Source organism: Mastigoproctus giganteus, chromosome 13 (assembly GCF_048544385.1).
Source record: "Mastigoproctus giganteus isolate SK-2022 chromosome 13, ASM4854438v1, whole genome shotgun sequence".
NCBI lineage: Eukaryota > Metazoa > Arthropoda > Arachnida > Uropygi > Thelyphonidae > Mastigoproctus > Mastigoproctus giganteus.
The window spans coordinates 20,954,061-20,980,827 of record NC_143587.1 but is presented as its reverse complement, the minus strand read 5'-3'; the positions used below and the strand labels follow the sequence as shown (position 1 = coordinate 20,980,827).

Here is a 26,767-nt window from a genome sequence, read left to right as displayed (position 1 = left end):
GAAGTAGATCAGCTTTTATTTTAATAGCTAGTGCAAGTTATCCAAAGGGGGGGTTGGGGGAACGTACTTCCCTCATTCGTTTGTTTTTCTGCAGAAAAACAAACGAATGAGATTAATGGAGAAAGAATAGAAAAGAAAAATCATCCAGAAGATAAAAGATAAGTAGGATCGTTGCCCTGGCAACCGCTTAAAAATTCTCTTAAATCTATGGAAAAATACGTTTTCTAGGTTTCTAACCTGGCATTTATTATTATTTGGGGGGGGGGGAGTTTAGTTTTTTGGGGGGGATAGTCAGCATTCCACTAAGGGTATTTGAGCAAACTGTTCATCTATATATATATATATATATATATATATTTTGACAGAGAAAAAGGGGTTTAGTGTTTGTCAACAAAGGAATATTTGGCCCACTGGGTATTTCAAAAAATGAAAGACAACAGGAAGTGACGTGGTAGATTATGGGAAATAAAATACAACATTATAACATCATTAATATTAACGTGATTCTCAACTTTCCTTCTAAATAAAAAAAAAAAAAAAATGATATTCATTATACCGATGTATAAAGATACACTTGAGCAATCCAATATAAGCAATTGGCAATTCCCTCCATTATTAATGTACATCTTTAACATACTCACGCACGCACACGCACACACACACACACAAACATACACTCAGTCTCACATACACGCGGGCTAAATGGGACCCTGAGTTTGGCATTTCGCCATACTTTACAACCTCTTATTTATTCCTTCTAAACCCAACATGTACTGAGCCTATCAGGAAGGGATCTGCTCACTAGCGCCACCTAGCGCCACTCGGTGCATATTCCGCATAGTTGCCATTGTAACGATCTCAGTTTGGCACACATTCTAATATCACCTTCGCGTTACGTAAGGTGCACATTCGAAGGGTAGCTAACTAACACCACCACCCCCTCGTGGGATGCACTTTTTTTTGGACCAATCACATCGGTCGTTGTAAAAAAAAACACGCGCATGACTATATATGTGGATCGGTTTGTTGATTCTCGATCTGTTTGGCAAACAGTTCAGATTCTGATAAATATTCGTTAGCTCTTAGATTTTTTTTATCATTGTGTACAGTCGTGGACACAATATTGTTCCAAAGAAAGTGTCCGATTGCTTACAAAGCACTTGATTTTTTTTTTTTTTGATTGTTCTCTGAAATGGCAGCTGAGTGCTCTGTAAGATGCAATGATTCGACAAGATCCAATGACGACTATGACTTTGTGGCAAGCCAGTGAACAGATCAATCCATCTGAAAAGTGGCGAGGGAGGGTGGAATATTACGTGATTAATATAGCGAACATTTTTGAGCACAACATTGGTCAATATACAACCCTTTCTAATATACAAAGTACTGGTATCAATAGCTAACAAAAGCCCTTTTTTTGGCACACAGTTATTTTAATACATAAACAAGCACGCACGCACACACATACACATGCGAGCTTTTTTTTTATAAAATTAATGTGAGCATCAGGCAATGGATAACCACTAAGGAGCTACATGACTCCTACGCGATTATCTTAAACTCTTGTCACAAGGAGAGTTGGTAAAATGTCTCTTTTATTGGCGTGTTGAATAATATCTTGTGTGGCACAGCATAACACATCTTTTTTATTTATTTATTTATTTATTTTGGAGACAGCTTTAAGCTCTCATCATCGGCACTAAGTTACTAAAGGAGGCATTAAGATAGTTTAATCCCTCTCTTTAAGGAGTGAGCATTTTTTTTTTCATTGTGTACAGTCATGGACACAATATTGTTCCGAAGAAACTGCGAAGGTTAAAAGTCTGTTGATCTTCTTCTTTTTCTGTATATATATACACACACATGCACATAATTTTTTTGTCAGTGTTTTATGATACAAGTTCTTAAAAGAGGTAAGAAATTTGTCTTCGAGGAGACACGTTGAATTTCCAGTACTTCGTATTCTTGAGAAACATTTCTTGAAATTCTTGTACATGTAGATATTGGGAGATTCATTTTTCTGATGATCGTCATCATGATCAGATAACAAAGGTTTCCAGCGCCACCTAAGAAGAGGAAAAAACAGTCAGTGAATATATCAAAAAAAACATTAGAGATTAAGACATTAGAGATTATAGGATTAGGGATTATAGGATTAGGGATTAATGCATTAGAGATTATCATTTACATGCATATAGATCATATGTGTGTATATGGTGGTAAATTTTGATGGAATCATCTTCTTAAGGTATTTACCAAATAAAACGGTTTTGATTAAATAGAAAGAAATCCATCCATCATCATTCAAGAAATGAACGATGATGGATGGGTATCTTTCCAACTGGACAAAGCAATAATGCTGGTCTGACGAAACCTCTTCCAATAGCACTCTCCAAATATACACAGACCTCAGGCTCAACCAACACAACTTCTGTAACGATAAGGAAGCAGAAGGTCCAAGGGATCTACCATCATATCAGTCTCCAAAGTGGATCCCAACGCTTACAAAATTCCACGAAGCCATCTAGCATACCATTCTGTTCGCTGTTAGCTCCTTAAATCAAATCTTTGCAGTAGCACAGTAATTATAATTACTGGCTTCTCAACAAAGCTGGTCACACACACACACACATTGGCAATCCTAAGGGGACTAAAGGGGCTAGCCCCCTATCATCAAAACATGGCGCTTAAAGCTTAATGATTTTCAGAACACTGCTTTAGCTCCCCCTTTAGAAAATCCTTGGACCGTTTCTGGTCACACACGCTCTAGATGATGCCTGCGTACCAGGTGTAGTCATCAACAATAATGCAATCGTAGTGTTAACATACTCCTTCGGGATCATAGAATGGATTAACACCGAGCTGGAGATCATGACCAAGAGCTGCCAACACCACACGAAATCGTCCTTGGAGAGACTGACCATAGCTCTGAAAAAAGAAGGAAGAGGATTCATAGCGAACCTGAAGGATTACTTCCAGAAAAACATAGTGCCACTCTACACCAGGCCATAAGGAAGGTAGACAAGCAACATTCCTCAATCAACCTAAGTGAGGAGAGCCCTCGCACCCAGAACTAGAAAGATGGGCAAAGAAGACATTTCATTTCAGACAATGCAATCCACCAAGACCAAACAGATAAAATGGCTTTCCAGCTCACGAGGTATGAGGTATGAGGTATACCTCATACCTCGCACCCAGAACTAGAAAGATGGGCAAAGAAGACATTCCATTTCAGACAATGCAATCCACCAAGACCAAACAGATAAAATGGCTTTCCAGCTCACGAGTGGAATGCTCTTCCCCGAGACTACGATTCATGCTTGCCATCCAACACCAGGTAATAAACACAACGAACTATAAAAAATATATCGCCAAAGAGCCCAGAGTGACAGATGAGACATGTCAATGATGCCAACTGGCCTCAGAAACTATCCAATCAGAATAATCACTCAGAAGGAGTACACTCGTAGACATGACCAGTTAACCAGGATAATACATCAGAAGCTAGCGAGGAAATACCAGTTGATCAAAGAAAGTGTACCGTATTAGAAGTACGAACCCCAGGCCATACTAGAGGTCCCAACCCAAAAGCTGTACTAGGACCGCGCCATAATAAAAAACAAGACAATCCTGCACAATAGACCAGACATAACCCTCATTGACAAGAAGGAAATGGCTACATACCTGATCGACAGAGTGGTGCTGGTGCACAGCACCATCAACCTCTAAAAAACATGCGAGAAAAAGATCAGGAAGTACACAGACAGGAAGTCAAAGAAATATGGCATATGGAACAAGTAATGATCATCGTGTCAACCATCAGCATGGTGCCAAAGAGCCTCCATAAGAACCTAGCAGCAAGAGACCTCCCAGAGAACACGTACATGCAACTCCAGAAGGCTGCCATCCTAAACACCTCTAGGACTATCAATTAGTTCCTCGACCAATAAATAAGTAACCGGTATTAATTACCTCCCGCGTACCTGGTACTAGTCCCCTTTGCGCGATAGGAAAAACCCATTGATTTATCAACCAATATGTAGATGGCGCAGTGAGTGTTCATAACGAACATTCTCTACTCTTAAGATTCATGGCACATCTGCAACTGCTGACCTATATCAGGTGTAATTTAAAAATGTGAGCAGTTTCTATATGTGGAAGATCTGTAGTTACCCAAAAATTTACCACAAGCCATTCGAAAATATTGAGCCATTTTTCAAAGCTTTCATCCTGCAGAAGCTTTCTGAGGACCACAAAGATTCTCTCTTTCACTTTCGCGGCACTGATCTTTGGAAAATTCTCACTTAATAATGAAATTCTCTCGAATTCATCCTCCTCTTGGTTACCACATTTGGTAGAGTCGCTGACCTCTCCATACTGGATGAAAAAGACCTGAGTTCGAATTCCATCAATGACGAAAGGAACTCTTGTGGATATTTTTAATAACGTGGATGAGTTAGTCACATGCAAGGGTAGCGTGGTTTTTGCTCCCGGAAACTTGTGTGTTTTTTGTCCAGAAAATAGCAAATCAAACCACACGCAATTGATGGACATATTATTTTAGTCTCCAAGCGAGAAATTCCGCATTGTCTTTGGAGAGGACTAGATCTCTAAAGAGATCATTCAACTCATCTTGGATATACAGATACAGATTGGCATGTATCATCATGAGGGTTTCATTGCTGAATTCAGGTTTGAACAAACAGTTTTTGCCTAATTCTTCACGTGTTTTAGTAATTCACCGGACCTTACCTGAAACAATTCATAACCATTAAAAAATTCTATTCAATCGATAACGAAAGATCTGTGGAAAACCGAAGGAATTAACCACCATGACAATGCACCAGCTCACAAGCATTTATTAATAGAGACAAACGTTTGTTAAAGAGTTGCATTATTATGTTATACCATTACATCATGCTTAAGTGATTCATTCTCCATCTACTCCAGACAACCTGGCAGACAGACTAAAAGATTTTAATTCAAGGGATTTATTGCGAGTAATTTGTAGAAGACATCACGATCTCGGAAGTTGTTTTTAATATAATCTCTCGATCTTCACACATTTAAGGAATCGTAATTTCTTGGGGTTTTCCTTCTTGCACAATGGTCTTCTCATTGAAGATGGTTGGCACGTAGGTGCTTGGAAAATACACGCGAGCTGACAGGTCTGTTTGATATGTAATTCGCTTCCTCACTTTCACCCAACTAATTATTAAGTCGCTACCTTAGAAGCTGGAATCTTTTCATAGATCAAAACAAGTGGACTCAAAGGTGAACTTAGGGACCACTCGTGTTCAAGTGGAGCGTTATTAGTAGGCTATTAACACGTCCGAAACCTACGTGTTTAAACACCTACGCTGTGACATTTCGGACAACGCCCTTGTTGAAATTCCCCGGGTGAAACCACTCTACGCAATGCAAAAAATTGCGCCTGCAAGACCAGGAAGGCGTCGTGTGATTAAAAAAAAATGTAGACAGGATTCTTGTGGGGAATATCCACAATATACAATCCCTCCTAAAAGATTGGAATCACAGAGTCACGCTACAAAGTATTTTTTATTAAGCATTGAAAAATTTGTGGCATTCTGGTGATTAATTCCATAATAGTGTCTTCCCTAAGCGATGGTTCCCCATAAATTTGGTGAAGATGGACAAACTTCGCGGACTAGATGGTCCCATAAAGGGTTTAAGTCAAGCGATGATCACACCATAATTTGCAATACCCTCTCCTGTTTTTTAGTTGCTAGAAAGTCCTTGCACAGCTTAGGGTCATTGTCTTGTCGAAACATAAAATTTCTTCCGAAATGTCAAAGTCCAGAGGATTATGTTCAAGAACGTTTTTATAGTCTTCTTTTCTTAAAATTCCTTCAATTCTGATAATGTCATCCCACTCCAGAAAAACAGAAGCAACCCAAGATCACGATGGAACCATCACTACTGTAGGCACCATTTTTTTTTTTTTTTTTATTCAGTTGGTTGTCTCACATAAATTCCACGCTTGGATCCAAAAATTTCAAATTTGGATTCATCCATTCACAGTACGTTTTTCCACTCTTCATTGTGTAATGTTGATGACTGTTGGCCCAAGCCAACAGTTTATTTCGACTTTCTGGTTTTGATAAGGGTTTTCGGACTCTCTGACCATGAAGTCCTTCTTGTTTTAGGTGAAGTTTTACAGTGGATGTAGACATGGAAGTTTCTCTGTTCCTATTGAGCTCAACTCGGATTTCAGGTGCAGTAAGTCATTGGCTGCGTTTAGAAATCAGTGTTATCTCGTGCTTCCACTATTACGCGCGATCCTCCTGATTGTGGTTTATCCTTTAAACTGCCAGTGTCCTTGAATCTTCGAATGGTAGTCTGTACTCCTTTAAATGACCACCTAGTTTTTTGCCAATACTTTTCATGGAATAACTTTTTTCATCTACAATGTTCTACCACATTTGGGAATCTTCTATACTTTTTTGGAAAAATTAAACGTGATTTCCCTACTTTTAGGCGAGAGTGTATATAAACTTGCCAAAATATTAGGAAATCGGATATCTCGATGTGAGTGCCACCTATCGATTATAAATGAAAATTATGTCACTTATTTTAAGAGTTCAGTCTAGGGGATGTATTATAAGAACTTTTCAAACAACTCGCCTGTTATAAAAGTACCAGTAATGGATAAAGAATACACACTCACTGGCCACAAAATTAGACACCTATATTCAGTATCTAGTAGGGCCATCTTTTGTCCGAATTACAGCGCGTACACTTTGTGGCATGGATTCCACTAGGTGTTTGAAGGAGTCTAGCTCCTGATTTGACCATTCTTTCATCATGATATTTGAGAACTATCGTGGAGAATTGAGAAGCAGAACTGCCCTTTCCAGCAGATCCAAGATATTCTTTATTGCATTCAGATCCAGAGAATTAAGCAGCTAGGGTAGATGTTGGAAATCTTGAAACGTTCTTCAAACTATTAAGATGCAAGCATTTCACAGTGGATGGTTGAGTTGTATCTTTAAACAATCCATTGCAATCCGAGTAAAAATGAAACATTGCAGGCTGAAGTTTGTCCGAAGTGGCGTGCCAATAGAACATACCACATACCACATACTACGATGCCATCTACAGTTGTTCGGTGGTGGATAGGAGACAGTCTGGTTGCATGGCTTCATGAGATTCCACACTTTCATCCACCCACCATTGGTGTTAATCGAGATTCGTCTCACCTCATGATCTTTTTCAATTGTTCCACAGTTCAATGTTGACGTTGGCAGCACCACCAGTCGAATATTTTGATTTTTTACAGAGAGAGAAATGGATTTTGTATACCCACACGACCACCAAATCCCAGTTTGTTCAACTCTCGCTGCCTTCGTGGGTAGCATAGTTAGTAGGATCACTGTCCTCCCCACACTGGTTGGAAAAGACATGAGTTCGAGTCCCGTCGATGACGTGAGGAATTTTTATGGACTTTTTCCACAACGTGGCCAAGTTAGTCGGTCTCAGGAAAGGAGAGCATGGTCCAGCAAACAAAAAATCTACAGTATACAGGAGCAATACGACCTTAGTCTTCTAAAACCCAACTAAAACAACAACTCTTGCTGCACAGTTCAGAAATGGTCATTGTTGTCCTAAATTAAATTTTCCAGTTGCTCGTTGGACCTACTGTTCTGATGCATTCTTTCTAAATACTTAAGGTCCAATTCTTGGATTACCGACTTTCTGCCTCATTTCTTCCTTGAGTTACATTTTCCTTTCATCTCCTACCATTCATTGTATTTCTGTAAGATAATTGCTTTAAACACACCAGTGATTTCCTTCTCAATTTTATCATCTGCTAAACGTGCTCCAACAATGACACCTTTCTAAAAAAATGCAAATATCTGTTGCACGCCAATTGCAAAACGTTTCTAATTTTTTGACAAGTGAGTGTAGAAGAATTAGAAAGTCACTTAGTAGAAAACTGGATGCTGGCATTCCCATGCGAGCATACACTTTTGTCCATTCTTGTTTTAAAACGTCTCCTTCTTCTTCCCCCCACCACACACACACACAGATCAAGGCAACTCGGGTGACGACGCCTCGTGACCTGAGTTGCCTTGATCAATGTGCGCGGTCTGCGTTATCTCTAAGGGATTTATTTGTATTCGGAAGCGTCACGTTGAAGGTTGACAGTGGATAGAAACTGCAAACAGTTTAGGTTGTTGCACCGTTCGGCTTCTGTAGGAATTAAACAGTTTTAGTTTAGAAGGGGCTCTCGAACAATGCAAGTTTTGTTTTTTTTTAGAGAAAGAGGGTCTAGAAGTGTGTCATCGTTTATTAAGTGTTTGCGCTCTTAAGAAGTGGGGGTGAAAGAATTTAAGTAGGGCCGTAGGAATAAGGTTACTGGAGAAGTATTAATAAACGCAAGGGCATTCTCCGAAAGTGGGGATAGTCGAGGGAGGGGGGGGAATACACCGAGCCACCCACAACAGTAATGCGTGCATCCGACGACAAATGTGATTGTACCGACTGCTGCTGACGGGGCTGTTTCGGTGCGCGTGGAAAACAATGCAGTCACTGAAGGTTTTGTCACAGACAGCGGCTAAGAAAAGTTTTCCGCGTCTTTGTTCCCGTAGCGTTTGTGGCGGCTAGACCGGGCATTCCGTAGCTGACAGGCCTAAATAGCTGCCACCCTCCATTCTGAGGGAGGACGACTCTTCTCTTCTGTTCTTCTCCCGGGACAGAATGCCCGACGCCTATTTATAGCCGCATGACCCCAGAGATTAGATGCGACTGCGGAATGATCAGAAAATGTCGCTATTTACTTACGGACGATGCAGCGTCTTTCTTCGGCTCTTTTCTCTTTGCATTTGCTCCACCCCACCCCTCTTTACCCATCCCATCCCCCCTTGTTGTTATTGTATCTCTTTAACGTTTGCTTTGCAGCTTGCTTTTTGCAACGTTCGCTCTGATACTAAAACCGGATGATCTCGACAGTTCTTCGTTCCTTCTTCTTCTTCTTCTTCTTCTTCTTGTGGAAAAAGAACGAGAAGATGGAAGGGATTGATAGACGCAGGAAGATGCGGAGAGGAGAAAAATCAGAAAGAGGAAACAGAAGAGATCGTGATGGAAGAAGCGAGACGATGAGGAAAAGGGAGAGAAGGAAGGAAGGAATGAAACGGAGATAGAAAGAAGGAAATAATTGAAAGAAAATTGGGGATAGAGAAAGAGAAGGAAAGAAAATGAGAGACAGAAAAAGACAAGCAAACTGAAAAGCGAGAAAACGACAGAGTGAGAACGAGAGAGAGACAGAGAAAGGAAAGCGAAAGAACAACGGAGAAAGAATGAGAAAAAGAGACGGAGAAAGAGAAAGAAAGACAAAGAAAGGTGAGATAGGGAAAGAGAAAAAAAGAAAGAGAGAGAGAAGAGAAAGAAAAACACAGCGAAAGGAAAGGAAAGAGAATGAGAGACAGAGAAGAATGAAAAGAGATAAAACGACAGAAGAGTGGGAACAAGAGAGACAGAGAAAGAAAGAAAATAGCAAGAGAGAAAGAAAACAGAAAGAGGAGAAGAAAGAACACAGAAAGAGAGAGAGATAGAGAAGGAGAAAGAAAAAGAGAGACAGAGAAAAGAGAAAGAAAGAAAGAGAAATGGGGACAAATAAGGAGAAAGAAAGAAGAGAAAAAGAGATAGAGAAAGGGACAGAAAAGATGGACAGAAAAAGAGATAGAGAAAGGGACAGAAAAAGAGAAATAGAGAAAGAATGAGAAAGAGAGACGGAGAAAGAGAAGGAGAGACAAAAAAAAAGGTGAGATAGAGAAAGAAAAAGAAAGAGAGAGAGGAGAAAGAAAAACACAGGGAAAGGAAAGAGAATGAGAGAGAGAGTAAAACAAGCAAACTGAAAAGAGAGAAAACGACAAAAGCGTGAGTACAAGAGAGAAAGTGAAAGGAAAGAAAATAGCGAGAGAGAAGAGAGAGAAAGAAAACAGAAAGAGAGTGAGAAGGAGAAAGAACACAGAAAGAGAGAGAGATATAGAGGAGAAAGAAAAAGAGATAGAGCGAAGAGAAAGAAAGAAAGGCAGAGAAAAAGAAAGGCAGACAAAGAAGGAAAAAGAAAGAAAGACAGAAAAAGAAAGGGAGACAAAGAAGGAGAAAGAAAGAAGAGAAATAGAGATAGAGAAAGGAAGGAAATAGAAAGAGAGAGAGAAGGAAAAAAGAAAACGGAAAGAGAAAAAACAGAGGGAGAGCTAGAGAAGGAGACAGAAAGAGAAATAAAGAGAGAGAGACGTAGAAAGAAAGAGACATAAAGAGAGAGAGAGACGTAGAAAGAAAAAAAAGAGAGGCAGAGAAGTAGAAAGAAAGAAAGAGAAATAGAGACAGAGAAAGGAAAGAGGGACATAAAAAGCGAAAGAAAGAAGAAGAGAAACAGAGAAAGGAAAGCGAATGAGAGACGGAGAAAGAAAGAGAGACTGAAACAGAGAAAGCAGAGATAAAGAAGGCGAAAGAAAGGAAAAAAGAAAGTGAGACAAAGAAAAGCGAGATAAAGAAAGAGAAAGAGAGACAGGGAAAGGAATGAAAGAGAGAGACAGAGAAAGGAAAGTGAGATAGATATAATTATAGAAATAGAGGGAAAACAAGAAAAGAAAGAGTGTGTGAGAGAGAGAGGGAGAGAGACAGATAGACAGACAGAAAGAAAGAAAGAAAGAGTTAGAGAACAACAAATAAAGAGACAGAGAATGGAAAGAGGGCGACATTCAGACAAAAAATAAACAAAACTAGAGAGAGAGAGAGAGAGAGAAAGGTTGTTGGTGGTGGTGGTGTTTCTGGGAATCATCATATTATGGCGTATTGCGTTGTATGTATAATCGCTGTACAATGTACAGTTCGGGAGTCGATTTCTACCTTGTCTGGGCTGACAAACCCCAATTAGCGCACACGCACACAAAACTGCACCCCTCCCCTCCTAGAAATAGAAAAGCAGAAATTCACTCGCTACGGCCCCGATTGAAGAGGACTTTAAAAATTAGCACTGCTCTCCGAAGGGATTTAAACATTCTCCAAGCGAGTGCTCAACACTATACTATCAGCGAGGACCACCGAAAAACACAGAGAGAGAACGAAGAAGAGACAGAGAAAGAAAGTGAAAACGAGATAAAGTCAGAGAGAAAAAGAAGGGGAAATAGAAAGATAGGGAAACAAAGGAGGAGAAAGAAAGAGAGATAGACAGAATAAGAGAAAAGAGAGGCAGAGAAAGGAAAGACATGATACACAAACAAACAAATTGAGAAAGAGAGAGAGAGAGAGAAAGAGAGAGAGAGAGAAAGAGAGACTAAGAAAAAAAGGCTGGCACTGAAAGAAAGAAAGAGCATGGGAGAAAAATATTGAGCGGTGACAGAGCGACATTCATCTTTAACGGAAGTTTTAAGAAATAGAAAAGCAGAAAGAAAGAGAGATAAGGGGAAAGAAAGAGACTGAGAAAGTAAAGAGAGAGAAGGGGAAAGAAAGAGACTGCGAAAGTAAAGAGAGACAGCAAGAAAGAAAGAGAGAGGATAATCGTCCACTGGACGTAACACGAAGAAGGCAAACAGCGCACCTGATGACCAAAGAAAAAGAACTGATAGTAATACTTAAAAGAAAATGAAGTGATTATAAAACTTTAAAGAAAAAGAACTGAACTCTAAACGTCGAAAGAAAACTGAACTCTAAACGTAGAAAGAAAACTGAACTCTAAACGTAGAAATAAAACTGATAATAAAACTTAAAAGAAAAAAAAGTGATTTCCGAACTCAGAAAAAGAACTGAATCTATGAAAAGAACTCATAATGTCCATCTGTATTGAAATCCCTCCCTCCCTCCCTCCCTTATGGAAACAAAAAACCTTTCCCCTTCTTTTGATAATAGCCATTTCTTTAAATAGACCTAACGTTAATCGATATTATCTTTTATTTGATGAGAGCGCCTGTAGAGGATGCTATGTAACTGGAGGAAGTGAGAATTTTGAATATCATTTGCTCAGTTTGTCACAATCCATGTTTGAAGTCGCACGCGTCATTACTAGTGAATAAACGACATGCTATATACCATCAAGTAACGTATGTTTTTTTGGGGGATTGAATCATATCACACGGACTATGGCCACCTAGGTCTCTCTCCTGATTTAACATCCCCAGACTTCTTTTTATGGGGATTATTAAAGCAGAAAGCTTTAATAACTCCACCCCACAGCAATCTACTAAGCATTCACCAGCTCAAAGAGAGCATTGAAAAAATTTGTGCCCAGAAAACCTTTTGCTCAAAGTGTTTAGCTTCGTGTATAGTATGAAATCCAGAAACTTGTAGCGAATGTAATTTTAAAATAATTTTATAGACCATGATGAAGAGTGGGAAAAAAAACACTCGAAACGTTATTTTGTAGCGTAGTTAATTATTTCTTGGATTAATATTTTTCGCAGTCTTTCGTGTTTCTTCCTCAACCTAAGAAAAGAGACATTAACAGTCTCGTTGCTATAACAGCCACACGTGTAATTCAGTTAACAGTGAGCCGCGTATTTTTGTGGCGTCGTGCGGGTTCGAACGCGCCAAACGCTTTTCTTTAAATACGTAAGACTTATAATTCAAAGTTTAATTTACACTCTCATTTCTTATTATTATCCGAATTGCTCTGAATAACCCAAAAAATTCAAAATTGTCAAAATACCTTGGCTTTACACTTTAAGTTCTTTTAACAGAATTTAACTGTAAATTTGGACAGTAACAGATTGTATTTCTTTTTCCTTGTTCAAGATAGGACACTAAAATTAAAGCTCCAGTTGACTTTCAAGCACAATCTGTGGCTCCACCTTTACAGTGAGCTGTCCCTGCTACTTTGTATCATACGAAAACATGTGGATCATTGCCAGCTCATCAGAGAGGCGAGTAGCATCCCCAGTGAAATGCCTACCTTCGTTTCTGCTAGCGAAAGAGGTAATTAACAAATTCCATTGGTTAGTTAATTCAAATATATCTGTATACTGAGTCTACGTGTTGTGTTAATAACGAAAGACAAGTAAAAGAACTTGACTTGCTGATTTTTACATCCAGGCAATAAGTTTGTTGTTATTTCTAACAGAATGGATGGTTGGAAATCAGATTTTCTGTACAAATAATAATTATTTGGACTTTAGATTTACTGTATAATGGTCATCAGAGCCAGCTAAGTGATGTTAAATGTTTTTTTGGGAAGTTTATGGGTGTTCATCATCATCAGCCATTTTCAATCCACTGCAGGATGAAGGCCTTTCCAGCAACTTTTCAGTTTCTTCTGTTTTGTGCAATGGCCATCCATTTACTACCCACGAACTCTTGAATTTCATCGTCCATCTCCGTTGTTGTCTTCCAGGTTTTATTTTATCTCTTGGGTATCATTCTATATATTTTCTTGGTCCATCTGTCACCATGTCTTCGAGCTGACTCCTGCCCAACTCCATTTCAGTTCTTTAGTTTTGATAAGAATGTCCTTTACTTGAGTTTGCTGCCATTTGTTTCTCTTCTTCTCCAACAGTCTAATTCCTAATATAATTCGCTATTCGCTGTGCAGTTTTCAGCTTCTCTTCCATTCTTTTGGTGAGTGCCCAAGTTCCACTCCCAGTAGTCATGGTGAGGAGTATACATTCGTTCATCATTTTATGTTATCCATCCGAAATTTATTCTTTTCTTGACTTCCGGCCATTTATCATTATTCCAGCTAATGACTTGATAAGTATATGAATCCACCATTTCAATTACTTCTCCTTCAATGATTATATTTCACCATGTTCATCTTTAGTCCGAAATCCTTACTAACTCTGCATAACTGATTAAGATTTTCCTCTAATTCCTCAGGATCGTGGCTTATAATCACAATGTCATCTGCAAATCGTAAATGATTTAGGTACTCTCCATTCACATTGATTCCTTTCTGCGACCAGTCCATTCTTCTAAAAGCTTCTTAAAGGGCAGCAGTAAACAACTTCGGAGATTATGTCTCCTTGTCGAACTCCTTTCTCAATTTTAAATTTGCTACCGTCTTTGTCTAATCTAACAAAGTCTTCTTTAGACCTTTCTAGTCCTTTTATGGGTATTATCCACACTTATTTTTGGGGAAAAAAAGGACTACCATCTCTTTGGGTACACTCAGACGTTGGGCAAACTCAAAAGAGAATCAATTGAGTAAGACAACAATACGGCAATGTTGTTTCAGCATGGCAATGCTCTACTTGGACGAAGAAGTTTGAAGAATTTCCTAGCAGAGATTTGAAGCTATTTTTCATCCTTTCTATAAATCATATTTGGCTGCAAGCAACGTTTTCTTTTGCAACAGTTGCAAAAAAAAGTTATGTAATAAGAAGCATTACTTTCTAGGCCACCCTCTTTATTAATGAATATTTTAGGTGTTGAACCAATTTGTGGATTACACATCAGAAAGAAAACGTCTCTTGATTCGTAATCCAATCTGAATTTTTTAAATAATATTTCCGAAGAGTAAATTTGACCAAGATTGATGCATTAATCAGATCTGCAACTATAAGACCCTGAACTGTCTGTCTGTCTGTCTATAGTTGCGCAAGAGGCCACAACAAAATTCGTACGAGAAAAGACTGGTCTAGTTATTACAAAACTCGTTCAAGGACTATGGTTTTAGATTAGCCAGAATGAGGTAAAACCAGTTCAAATCCATGAAATCTGCTTTATTTCCCCCTCAACCCATATATATCGGAATGCTAATTTTCTTTGAGAATAAATCCTATTTTTAAATACTTAGAATTTCAACTCGTAGTGGGATGGGTATTGAGGGTATAGTATAGTTTAATCACATCGCTCAATGAATTATAGAAAATCTTTCGAATGCTCTCGACACCATGTACTTCTTCCTTGAATTTATTCAAACGTTGTAACAGATTTCCCAACAACAGATGGAAATCTGTTACAACAACAACCATCCTCTTGCTCATGGCAAACCTCCCGCACGTCTATCCTGCAACCATCCTTCCTCAAATTGAATTTGAGCTCCCTCATATCGGCTGTGGGTCCTTTAGCCACACATTATGCTCTTGGTCCTTTAGCCACACATTTTGGGACATTGCCTATTAAACTATTGTCTTACACAGATGGCATTAAGCTGTACATTAAGAGGATGGCATTGCCGAATCCTCTGGTCTATATAGTGCGAATTGCTTAATCAGGCACTCAACAAATTTTCACAATGGACTTGACACAATAACCTGGCTCTTCACGTATCAAAATGTACAGTTGTAACTTAAGTGGACCCAAGAAGGAGAAAGATTTGTCATCAATATGAAAAAAATATTTCATGCAAATCCAATAATAAAAATCTAGATGCTCTGCTTTTCTTTCCTCCTCTCTTTTGTTTCTCATATACTGAAAACTTTTAAGAAATCCTACAAGATAGTGGAAAGATTTTCGAATATGTTTAATAACTAGAGTGGATGGGATTCATCCAATCATATTGAGGGAGGTAGCAAACAAACATTTGTGGACTGGAGATGTGCAAATCAAAGGGTGACATGAGAAATTACAGATCTCTTAACTTAACCTCTATTCCAGGGTAAATAATAGAGTCACTAATTAAAGAAGTAATGCAGGACCATCTAGACAGGACTGCAGTTACATTTCAGTCACAGAAGGATTTGTCAAAGGGCTGTCTTGTCTCATTATTTTGATTGGATACTATGATGCAGGGTTACTACGATGCAGTAACAAAGGAACTGAATGCAAAAAACAATTTTGATATCATATACTTGGATTTCAGGAAAGCTTTTGGTACTGTTTCAAATGGAAGACTGCTGTACAAATTGGTGCAGTATGGCATTAGGGGCAAGTTGCTGTTATGGATAAAGGGATGGTTGAGTGGGAGAAGACAGAGAGTGGTAATCAATGGACACTGCTCATCATGGACTAATGTTATTAGTGCAGTCCCCCAGTGGTGTTGGACCCATTGTTGTTTTCTATATTCTCAATGATATAGATGAAGTTATATCAGGCTTAATGTCCAGGTTTACAGATGATACGAAGGTTGGCAGGATGGTTAATGACAGGAATGATGGTATGCTACTGCAACAGGAACTAAAAAAGTTAGGCAGATATGGACTGAGAAATGGCAACTGAGGTTTAACATTGACAAATGCAAAGTAGATGAAATGGCGCTGTAACCCTAGAGCAACGTGCGAATTGTGTGGTTCTACGCTCAGGGTAATTGTGCAGTCAGACCTGAAGTTCTGTGAGAATTGCTAAGACAGGTTGCCAGTACAGCTCATGGGATTTCGTCAATGATATACAGAATTTTGCTAGCAGGGATAAGGAAGTGTATCCTATTGTATAAAGCAATGGGTACGCCGCATCTTGAGTACTGCATATAGGTCTGGTGGCCTCATTTTAGGAAGGATGTAGAGCTGCTGGAACGGGTACAGGGAAGGTATATCAGATTTAATGTCCAACAGGAGGACGAGACTTAATATCAGACTTAGTGTCCAAGAGGGCAACGAGATTGGTGAGGAGAGCATACTGCTTCAATTCTCTAAATTGATGTCTGGAGACTAAGCACCTGCGAGGTGAGTTGATTGAGGTGTTTAAGGCTTTCAATGGATTGAGCAAGCTCAATGCTGATGGGATTCTTCCTCTTGCTCAGACTACCCACATGAGGGGGCACAAATTCAAATTGAGGAAGGATGGTTGCAGAATCGATGTATGGAAATTTGCTTTCAGCCAGCGAGTGATTGATGGCTGGAAGAAACTTTCATCTATTGTTGTGGAAGTGGATAGCTTAAATAAATTCAAGGAAGAACTAGACAAACTGTTGGCGGGATGGTTAATATCAGTAATGTGCTATCTCATTTGTCCAAGAGCTGGAAAATATTCAAACAAAACTGTTTTGTTCCTTTTACTTCGCTACTATCTGACTCTCTTTTTTTATTTAAATATAGGACTGATTATGGAAAACTGTCCAATATTTAATTCTTTATCGTTAATGATCAAATTGCGTTTAGATCCTTTCATAAATCTACCAAATTAATTTATTGTTTGTTGATATAAATATACATACAATCACTGGCCAGAAATTAAGAACCCTTTTGCAATTCACCTGAACGGATAATTAAATGTGTAGTATGCAAATATAAGTTGATCCGTGGTATGATCACAAGGTCATTAAGATCAGATAAATACCGTTCGCTTTCTTAATCAATTCTGTCATGGGGAAGACGAGTGATCTTTTCAATATATAGGTGTTATCTTTTGGAGCATGTTTAGCAAGAGTTACAACAATTGAGAAACCAAAAGGAAATTGCAGGTGTGTCGAAACCATTTCAAAAGTATACAAAGAGCGGAAGACGGAAGGAAAATGCAGCTGTTAAAGGAAGAAATGGGGCAGAAAGTCGGTACTCCAAGAACGAGACCGTAGCAATTTAAAGCAAATTTGTGGGTCTGACGAGATGGTCCAGCGTGCAGCAGATGACTGAAAATTTCAAATTAAGCAAAGAAAGACTCATTTCCGATAGAACCATCAGTCCGAGTTAAAGAATATGGGATTTTTAGTCGTGTGCCTGTATGAAAACCATTTCGTTCTAAAAAGAAATCGAAAAATTCGACTGAAGTGGTGGAAAAAGATCAGGTGGTCTAATGAGTCTCGATTTACACTTTTTTTTTTGCAACAATGGTAGGGTGAAAGAGTGGCGTGAACTTCACGATGCCATGGATCCAGATTATCTGTATGTCCATCAACTCAAGCGGCTGCAGATAGCATCATAGTATGAAGTATGTTCTGTACAAAGGTGGACTAGGACTGCTCATACCGGACCAGCTGCTGCCGTCTGCATTGCTTCATTTTTATCGCATTGCAATGGATTCTTTCAAGACGACAACGACTACACAGCCTGGCAAAAAAATTACGAACTTTATTCAGAATCGGTAGTGGTGCAGCATGGATATCATAAGGCGTTTCATGCATTTTGTCTAATTATAACCATCCTTCCAGCAAATTATCGCATTGCTGCGACAAAGTTGAAGAAAGAGGACTTCGTTGCTGAATAGCTCTCTCCAGCATATCCCACACGTTCTCATTAGGATTGAGATCAGGTGAACGTTGGGAGATGGTAGAAATCCACGTCATGTTCTCCGAACTATTCTTGTACGATTCTGGGACGATGCGCTGTTGCATTGTCATCCATAAATTGGCCATCGCCTTCGGGATAAAGTGGAACATTGCAGGGTGCAGTAAATCGCACTCGCCCTTGAACTATTAGTTTTCTGCCACATTTACTCCTGTGTGTGGAAGAATTGCTTGCTCTCCAGTCATTTAGAACCTTTGAGATTGATGTTTTTGAGAAACCAGTTATGTCATTCGTTTCTTGAATCGTGGCTCCTGCTAAATGTCCAGCCACGATAAGACCCCTTTCAAAGTCTGATAGATCATGCGTTTTCCCCATTCCGGCTTCAGATTACTACAGTCGAAGAGCCTGTGCAGTCTTTATACTCAACAAGACAACACATCATCGCCCCACCTTACAGTTTTCTTTGCATCCATTTGCATTTCTTCTGTCTGCGACTCTTAATATAAAGGTTCGTATTTTTTTGGCCAGTGTGTGTATCCGTCGTTCAAAAATTTGGTTAGAGGAACATTCCCAGAATTTCCTACCTATATCCTGTTCACCTAAATTTCCAGATGTGAATCCAGTCGAGAATGTGTGGGATATGTTGGAAAGGGCAGTTCGACTTCACAGTTCTCTACCGACCACAACAGTTGACAAATATCCTGATGGAAGAATAGCGAAATGTTGAGCAAGACTCCCTCAGACACCTCATACAATAGGCGTGGTAAGAATATAGAAGCTTAGAAAAGCATCAATGTTTTAAAATGACAGAAAGGTCATGATGGAAAGCAAAAAAAGAAACATTGCAATTGTATTAAAGGTAGCATAAGAAAAGGCGTTCCTTGTAGTCAGGTGTAGCTACTGTTACAACGTTCCAGCACACCTGCAATGTTGCTGATGTAGGTGGTTGCCCATTGGTAAAGACTCTGTCGTGTGGGTGGGGCAAAACCCTGTCATCTTAATTGGTAAGAGAGCACTGGCTTTTCCATTCTGTAGCACAATGAAACAAAGTATGGACTTGTTCTACTTTTAGATCATTAATCAAAGTGAAAACCGGGAATTTAGAGGTGACATTTCATTCTTTGATATGTATTACCAGTTGCCAAATTGACTTAAAAATTTAGGGCAAAAGAAGTAAATGACAGCTTTATAGACTGGACGTTATCTCCGACTTGTAGTACCAATGTGACTAAGTAATTGTCTACCTGTTGTTTATGGCTGAAAATTTGATTAATCGCTTACTCCAAAATGAAATGGTCAACCGAGTATTCTACCTTCAGGTTTTGGAAGGTTTAAAGCAGCCCATTTGTCGAAAAAGATTGAAGATATCAATCGTATTGGCCTGACCTTGCCCCATGCGACTTTTTCGTTTTCGAAAAATAAAATTAAACGCTCATTGAAAGGATAAATTTGGATCTAAAAGACCAGATTCATATAAAATTCCAGAATACTAAAAGTTGATTTGTTTACCATTGTTCTTTATTGTCCCTGAAATCAGTTAAAGGGGTCTGTAAGCGTGGTATTAACATAAACACGATAAACCAGACATGACACCCTATAATCTTGACTGCCAACACGGAGATTTAAATTCACACCTGCGCGTTGGATGCAGAAAATATCGAGTTAAGTTTAACACGAGTCACGGAAGAAACCTTAGATCCCTCCTCCAGCAACTATTACTTTCCACAAATGCATAACAAATGGGATTAACCGAGCGTGTCCCAATGAAACATCGGCTCTTCTATTTCCCCACACTAGTATCCTCTTGCCAAACATCCAAAGTTACACGCAGAACCGCATTTGGATCAGGTTCAATGCAAGAAACACTGCGACTCCCACCTCTATTATTATCTTCTCACTCTCTAAGGGAAAAAAAAAATAGACAAAGACAGAGAGGCTGTGAGGAGACAATGAAAAAAGAAAAACAGAAAAGAAAAGTGGCCGATTTACGAAAAAATTGCTGGCACCACCCCAAATCGACAGAAATGAACCTTGAACAGAGGGAAGTCCTCTTACTTATATCGGGATGTCTGTGTCTGTCTTTTAAGCGGAACTTATGTCTCTCACTCACTCTAGGGTGGTTCAGTAGGAATTAAACGCGAACTCGTACTTTAAGGCGCTGTTTATATAACTACAGCAGCTTCTGATGACGTCGTACACATATTAACATATGTAGGGTTATATATTTTAAGAAATTTCGAAAGATGTCTGATTAAATGGGCTGGTGTTAATCCCTTTTGGGGTCCGATTTCATTTATTATTATTATTTTTTTTTTTTGGTGGTGGTGGCGCCTTGTACTAAGTTCATTGTGCGCAGCCATGGAAACTCGAGAGGTTCACATCCTTTTTTTTTTTTCAAGGGCCGTTTCTTTTGATTAAAGATAAACGAGACGAATGCAAATAGGGCAGCAGACGACAGATGTCAAGAAAGCGTCGGCTCACCCCCACTTACATCTGTTTGATAAGCACCAATTTATCTTTTGGACCTCTTTGCTGTCGCTATTTGAAACCACAGAAATATTTGACTTTTACAGTAGTTTAGCAGAAACGGTTTAGGTGAGTTGACAATCGTGACAGCCAGCGAAACGAGATATAACAAATGGGCTGGCACGCAGTCGAATCTCGTGAAAGGGCAAAAAACATTAGAAGGCAGTCCCACCCACTAAAGAAGAGGGAACACCACCTTTTCTAAATATACAGAAATGCAAATATAGACGTAGATTGGTAGCCATCTATCCACGCTTTAAATTTTAATCAAATTTATGTGGGGAAGACAAAGAGGAGGGCATGGTATCATTAAAGGCGGGACTAACCCCACTCCTCCCTCTGTTGGCTAGAAGGGGTGGGACAGTCCCGCCTAAATTTGGCTTTGCAGATCTACTGCTGACGTAAGAACTGGACCAATTTTAGAAATGCTGACGCTTTAAAGAGACAAAGTTTTTAAACTCCATCTTTTAACGGCGAAAGAAAAGCAACAACAATAAACAATCCTCCTCCTCCTCCCCTTTGCCCCTCCCCCTAAAAAAAAAAACGGTGTGAAGAAAGAGATGAAAGAGAAAAATTTGCGAACGTATTCTTCCGGCAAGGAGTTGTCTTGTCTTTCTTAAAACGGCTTGCACCGACTGCTGGAGACGACCCGTCTAACTATGTGAGGGGAGGGGGGAGGGGAAAACAAAGCTTAGGTCATCTAATTCGGGTCACAAAATGCTCGTAGGAGTCTTGTTTTGTCGTGTGACTATAATAGAAATCCCTGTCTTCATTCCGTTGTAAGGGTTAAATATAAATTTATCTGCTCTAAGAATTTATCTTCATCAGTGAAGAGAAGCAAACCTCTCTGTGTGTAGCCCTCTCTTCATCCCTCCCACCCACTTTATTACCCCCCCCTTATCCCTCTAAAGTTACTAACCCCTCAGCTGTTTCCCCTATGACGTCAATGCAAAATTAAGCTCTTTTAACGCGTCTGATACGAAGATTCTTCGTTCATTCAAACTTAGGTTTTTATAAAATCCATTTTTTTCCCAAGTCATTAACCTCCCCCCCCCCGCGCCCCCCAAGTGTCATTTTGAACAACACGTGTTTTGTGACAATCGGTATATGTTTCACGCTACAAAGCAGAGGCCCCAATCAATAACAGGCCTTACACGGAAGATGTGAGATAGATCTTTTTCCACTGATATTTGATAGTATTTGCTTGGTTACGCCCATCTGTGTAGGGAAGGAATTGAATACCCCCCCTAAGAAACCAGATGAAGCGGATGAAATAAAAAAGAAAATAAATAATATAAAGGTACCGGTTAGTACCTTCGGATGTTACGTCACCTAAGGGCTGGGGTTACATGTTTTAATAATGTCTATCCGTGATAGAGTGATAAAAGAAAGGTAATTGATGCCAAAAGCCAGATAATGGCCCCTGGTAAAAGTCGCATTTGAAGAGGTCAGGTGATAGGGTTAAGGGGATGGGTCTTTAACCTATTGTAATATCTATTTTGTAAACTCTTTTGACCCTATATATCCTTCCCCTAACACAGCATACTTGTTGGGCAAAATCAATTTTAAGGTACTTTGGCTAAGTGTCCACGTACGAGGGCTGTTTGAAAAGTAAGGTTACATGTTTATGGAGACAAATCGAATCCCCAGTAGTGAAATACCGCTCAGCCACGTTGTGAAAAAGACCCATAAAAATTTCTCCCGTCATTCATGGGACTCTGACTCAGATCTTTCCCACCCGGTGTGTGGAGAACGGCCATCCAGCCAACTGTGCAACCCACAAGGGCCAAAGAACTAGCTGCAGAGCTCCAAACTAATGTACGGTCTGTGGAGAACATCCATCAACAGTTCTATATGAGTAAAGTGTCTGCTAGATGGGTTCCCAGTCTTCTGACCCCTTACCAGAAGAAAGGTGCACTTTGTCGATGCGCCAGGAAAAACTGAACTCTTGCCTCGTCCTCCTTGCTAGTCTAGAAACTGTTGGTGAAAACTAAAATATCATGAGAACTGAGAGTGTCAGCAACAAATTATCCATTTCTGCGCATTTACCATATAATCCATTCATTCCTCCAACCAGCGTACGACAACAAACATGATATCCAGCTATAATATATGGTGGATAGCCTGTGTGATATGCATGTAAAAATAAATACTAATTGTCCGATTTCTATTGGTCCGATTTTAATGACATTTGTAATTTATTGACAAAACTTTTTAAAAGGCCCAAATATAAAATTTCATGAAAATCCCTCGAATGAGATTCGTGTTGTTACATGCGAACTGACAGACGGACATCTAAAAAAAGGTAGCATATTCAAAATTAGCATTAAAATTTTTTAATTGTTTAGTATTATTAGAAGTCTGACTTTTATGGTCTCATACAAGAAGTAATTAAGAAAAAAAAAAGAAAGTTTAAAGAGAAAGAGAGAGAGATGAATATCAACTCTACCATCTTTGTGCTTTGTTACTGTATAGAGAATCGGATTTCGTGCTTACTATAAAAAGTTGTGCAAACAGAACTAATCAGCTTGACAGCTTCGTGTCCAATCTTTTCTTTTTCTCTTTCTCTTCACCCCTCCCCCCTTTTCTTTTTGTTTCGGAATCAGTGTGAGGGTTGGCTACCGAATAAAACATCGATTCTCTTAAATCGCGGTGTATTTGTAAAATCTTCCTAATGTTTTTATGTAGACAGCAAACGCCATCCGCTTGTTTTCCTTGGCGTAGGTATCCTAGTCCCCGACACCCCTCCCCTTTTTCACCCCTCGCGTTGATACGTTTAAGTCTTTCACTTGACACTCTATTTTAGCTCTTTTAGTGCTTATTTTGAGTGTACATTGGATGTGGGCGCAACTCTCTGAAGAAAAGCGCTTAATGAAAATTCAACCTTTGTTTTCCTAAATTGCCAATTAAGAATTGGATTGCATCAGCCGGGATTCTGTTTACAAGAAATTCTGATTGGGTGTTTTAACAAAAGACTTCCTGATTTAATAATGCATCTCTTCTAAATTAAATTGCTCGAATTGCAAACAGCTTTGGCCCTAAACGTTCCACCTAAACATTAACAACAATGGATGAGAAGCTGGCTTGGTTAGTTAGTGGTTATAACTTGTCCCAGGTTTGAAACTCATAATTTTTTAGGAGTTTTCTTCCCACTATGACCGAATTAATCGGACGAGGATCGCATTGTTCCATCCCCACGTGGGAAACTTTCATTTTTCATCCCGTAAACTCTCACCAATTTATTAAGACACAATACGTCGACCCCCTCATGGCCATAGTAGCCTAGCAGGATGTTTTTCCTTCAACGGCCGTCCGTGTAATGAGATGGACAAATAAACAGCAACGCATTTCTCCTTTGGGAGTACTGCTGTTTGTTTGCAATGCAAGACTCGTGGCAATTGAACCATTGAGGCTAATTATGAGAGAATCACTGGACTCAGGAGAGATTCCGTTGGATTGCCAATACATAAGAACTTCTAAGAGTGTACTGGGAATGACCAGTCAGGCTAACTTCAGTAGTAGGGAAAATCATGGAGACAATGATCAAAGGTGGAATTCAGGATCATTTATATAGAAATGGAATTCTGAAGGATACGCAGCATGGTTTTGTAAAGAGAAAATCATGGTTAATAAATCTGGTTAGCTATTTTGACAGGATCACTCATGAGCTGGACTTAGGGAATAATTTCGACACTGTTTATTTGGATTTCAGAAAAGCATTTGACTCAATCCCACATTAGTGGTTACTTTATAACTGGAACACGTTGGAATTACATGAAAAATCCTTACATGGATGGCGGGATGGCTTCAAGGCAGAAGGCAGAGGGTTGTGATAAACGGTTATTCCCCAGATTGGGTTAATGTAAGAAGTGGAGTTCACCACGGATTAGTATTGGGACCACCGTTGTTTTTGAATTTCTTAAATGATATCAATGAAAGGACAGATGACGTGATGTCTAAATTTGCATATGACGTTACGATTGGTAGAATAGTTAATGATCGCCGCCAAGCAAAGCTTCTTCAGAATGACCTAGAGAAACTTCAGAGATGGTCAGAAAAGTGGCAGCTATGCTTTAATCCAGCAAACTGCAAGGTCTTACACCTTGGGAACAGCAACCCCAAAATAACTTATACGCTTGGTGGAATTGAACTAAAGTCAGCACTAGAAGAAAGGGACTTGGGAGTCAGACATGAAGTTCTCCGAGCATTGTAGACGGGTTGCAAGGAAGGCCCATGGTGTCCTATCGATGACCACAGTAAGATCACACTTGGAATACTGTGTTCAAGTATGGAGACCGCACCTAAAGAAAGACATTGAGCTTCTTGAAAGGGTCCAAAGACAGGAACTCGCCTGGTGAGATCGACAAAAGGGCATCCATGTGAGGAAAGTCTTCGAATATGTGGGTTGCACAGCTTGGAAACCTGGTATCCCAGAGGATACTTGATTGAGGTGTTTAAGGCATAAGTAAAATGAATGAGGACGAAATTTTCACGGTTAGAAATGATTCTAGAACTAGGGGCCATAATTTCAAGTTACTGAGGGAAATGTTTAGACTGGATTGCAGGAAGTTTAATTTAAACAGCAATTACTGGAAAAAGTTACCTACATGGGTGGTAGAGGCCGACAGATTGGGGAAATTCAAAGGTCAGCTGGATATAGATTGTCTATTTTCTTTTCTTTTATTATTTATTTTATTTTACTTTTTTTTTCTTTTTGGCTGGTGCAGCATAAGCCTTAGACTTCATGGTGACTTGCTTTGCAGTAGCAGATTTAAGTGTTTAAATCTCATTTAAGACGTTCTTAAGTGTCAAAAGTATTTGTTGGCTTAAATTTATCGATTTATAAACGCAGCAGGGGCGTAGCAAAAGTACAAAACTCATCAGAGGAATTGCAGTTGACTTCCTTAAGATGCAGACAATGGCCTAATACATTTTTATATTAATGCGCACAGGAGGAAGGACACAAAATGGTTCGAACACGAGAAGGAAACGTGACTTCTACAGTAATTGCTGACAATTAGAACGAATCGTGTTATGTTTGGTGGTTGGATCGTCTACTTTCCAGTGGACAATAAAAAAAAGAAATCGAAACTGGGTTTTTTTTGTTTTTACAGGCGAAGGTCAATCGCTTGAGGAAGTCAAAATAACTCCTTTTGTCGTTAACAGGTTTGGCCATCTATCATTATTTATTAATCCAATTGTTTACCTACTAAACAACGCGGTTATCTCAATGATCAGCAACTTTCTGAGTAGCATGTTAATAGTGCAATTAATATATAATGGGGGTAAACAGATACCAATATAATAAGGCACACGTGAACCCTCGCAATAGGCTGTCAGTGTCTCAAGAAAAAATCCAGAATTCTTATCTAAGGCTGAGTTATGGGTGTGTTGACAAGAGGTTCGAGCCATTTCCTTCAAACAGGAAATTCTAATGAGTCAGACTAGTTATTCACTTTTTGCTTAAGTTTGGAGAAAGTCGAGAAGCAGAGTGTAAAAAGGAGGAGTTTCCATCTAAAAGGGGACACGCTTTGCTCGGTTTTAGAGAAAGTCGAGAACTGGAGTATAAACCCAAAGAGTTTCCACCTAAAAGGGGTCGTTCTCAGCCCTCGCATAATTAAATGGCAAGGGGATGTGAGCAGTTTTTTGTTTATTTTCTATTTTGGGAAATTATGAACGAATGAGATTAATTGGGATGTCCAGAATTGATTTTGGTTGTAAGATGGATAGCGGTCCTCCCCACACCTGGTGGAAAAGACTTGGGTTCGAGTCTCGTCTAGAACGAGAGGAATTTTTTTTTATGGGCTTTTTTTATAATGTGGTTGGGTTAGTAGGTCTCAGGCGAGGGTAGCGTGGTTTTTTCTCTCTGACTAAAACCCTACAACAATAGTATTCCTGGCAAATCTCATCGTACCACACACGGATTAATGTCTTCTTCAGCTCTAAAAGTGTTTATGGTTTCTTTTGAATTATTTTAATTTCATTCCAACAATTTTCAACTGGATTGAGGTCTGGACTGTTCCCAAGCATTCAACCATTTTTTTTATTTATTGTTTGTTTTTTTGACAGCGAAATAAACCACATTTATTTAAAGAAGATGGGACATTTCATAAATTTAAAACTTTTGCTAATTTTCTGAAGTAGTACTTAAGTTTGGATTCTATGATATGGAGTAGAGTCGT

General features: G+C 39.2%; 1 protein-coding gene across 1 annotated transcript in view; it reads right to left on the bottom strand.

Moving 5' to 3' along the window:
* Positions 1–345: 345 nt before the first annotated feature.
* Positions 346–26,767, bottom strand: part of LOC150075842 (uncharacterized) — a 43,135-nt gene continuing 16,713 nt past the window's right edge. The window contains exon 3 of the mRNA XM_090387659.1: positions 346–2,066. The gene's annotated coding sequence lies outside the window, so the exon portion shown is untranslated. The remainder of the gene's footprint in view (positions 2,067–26,767) is intronic.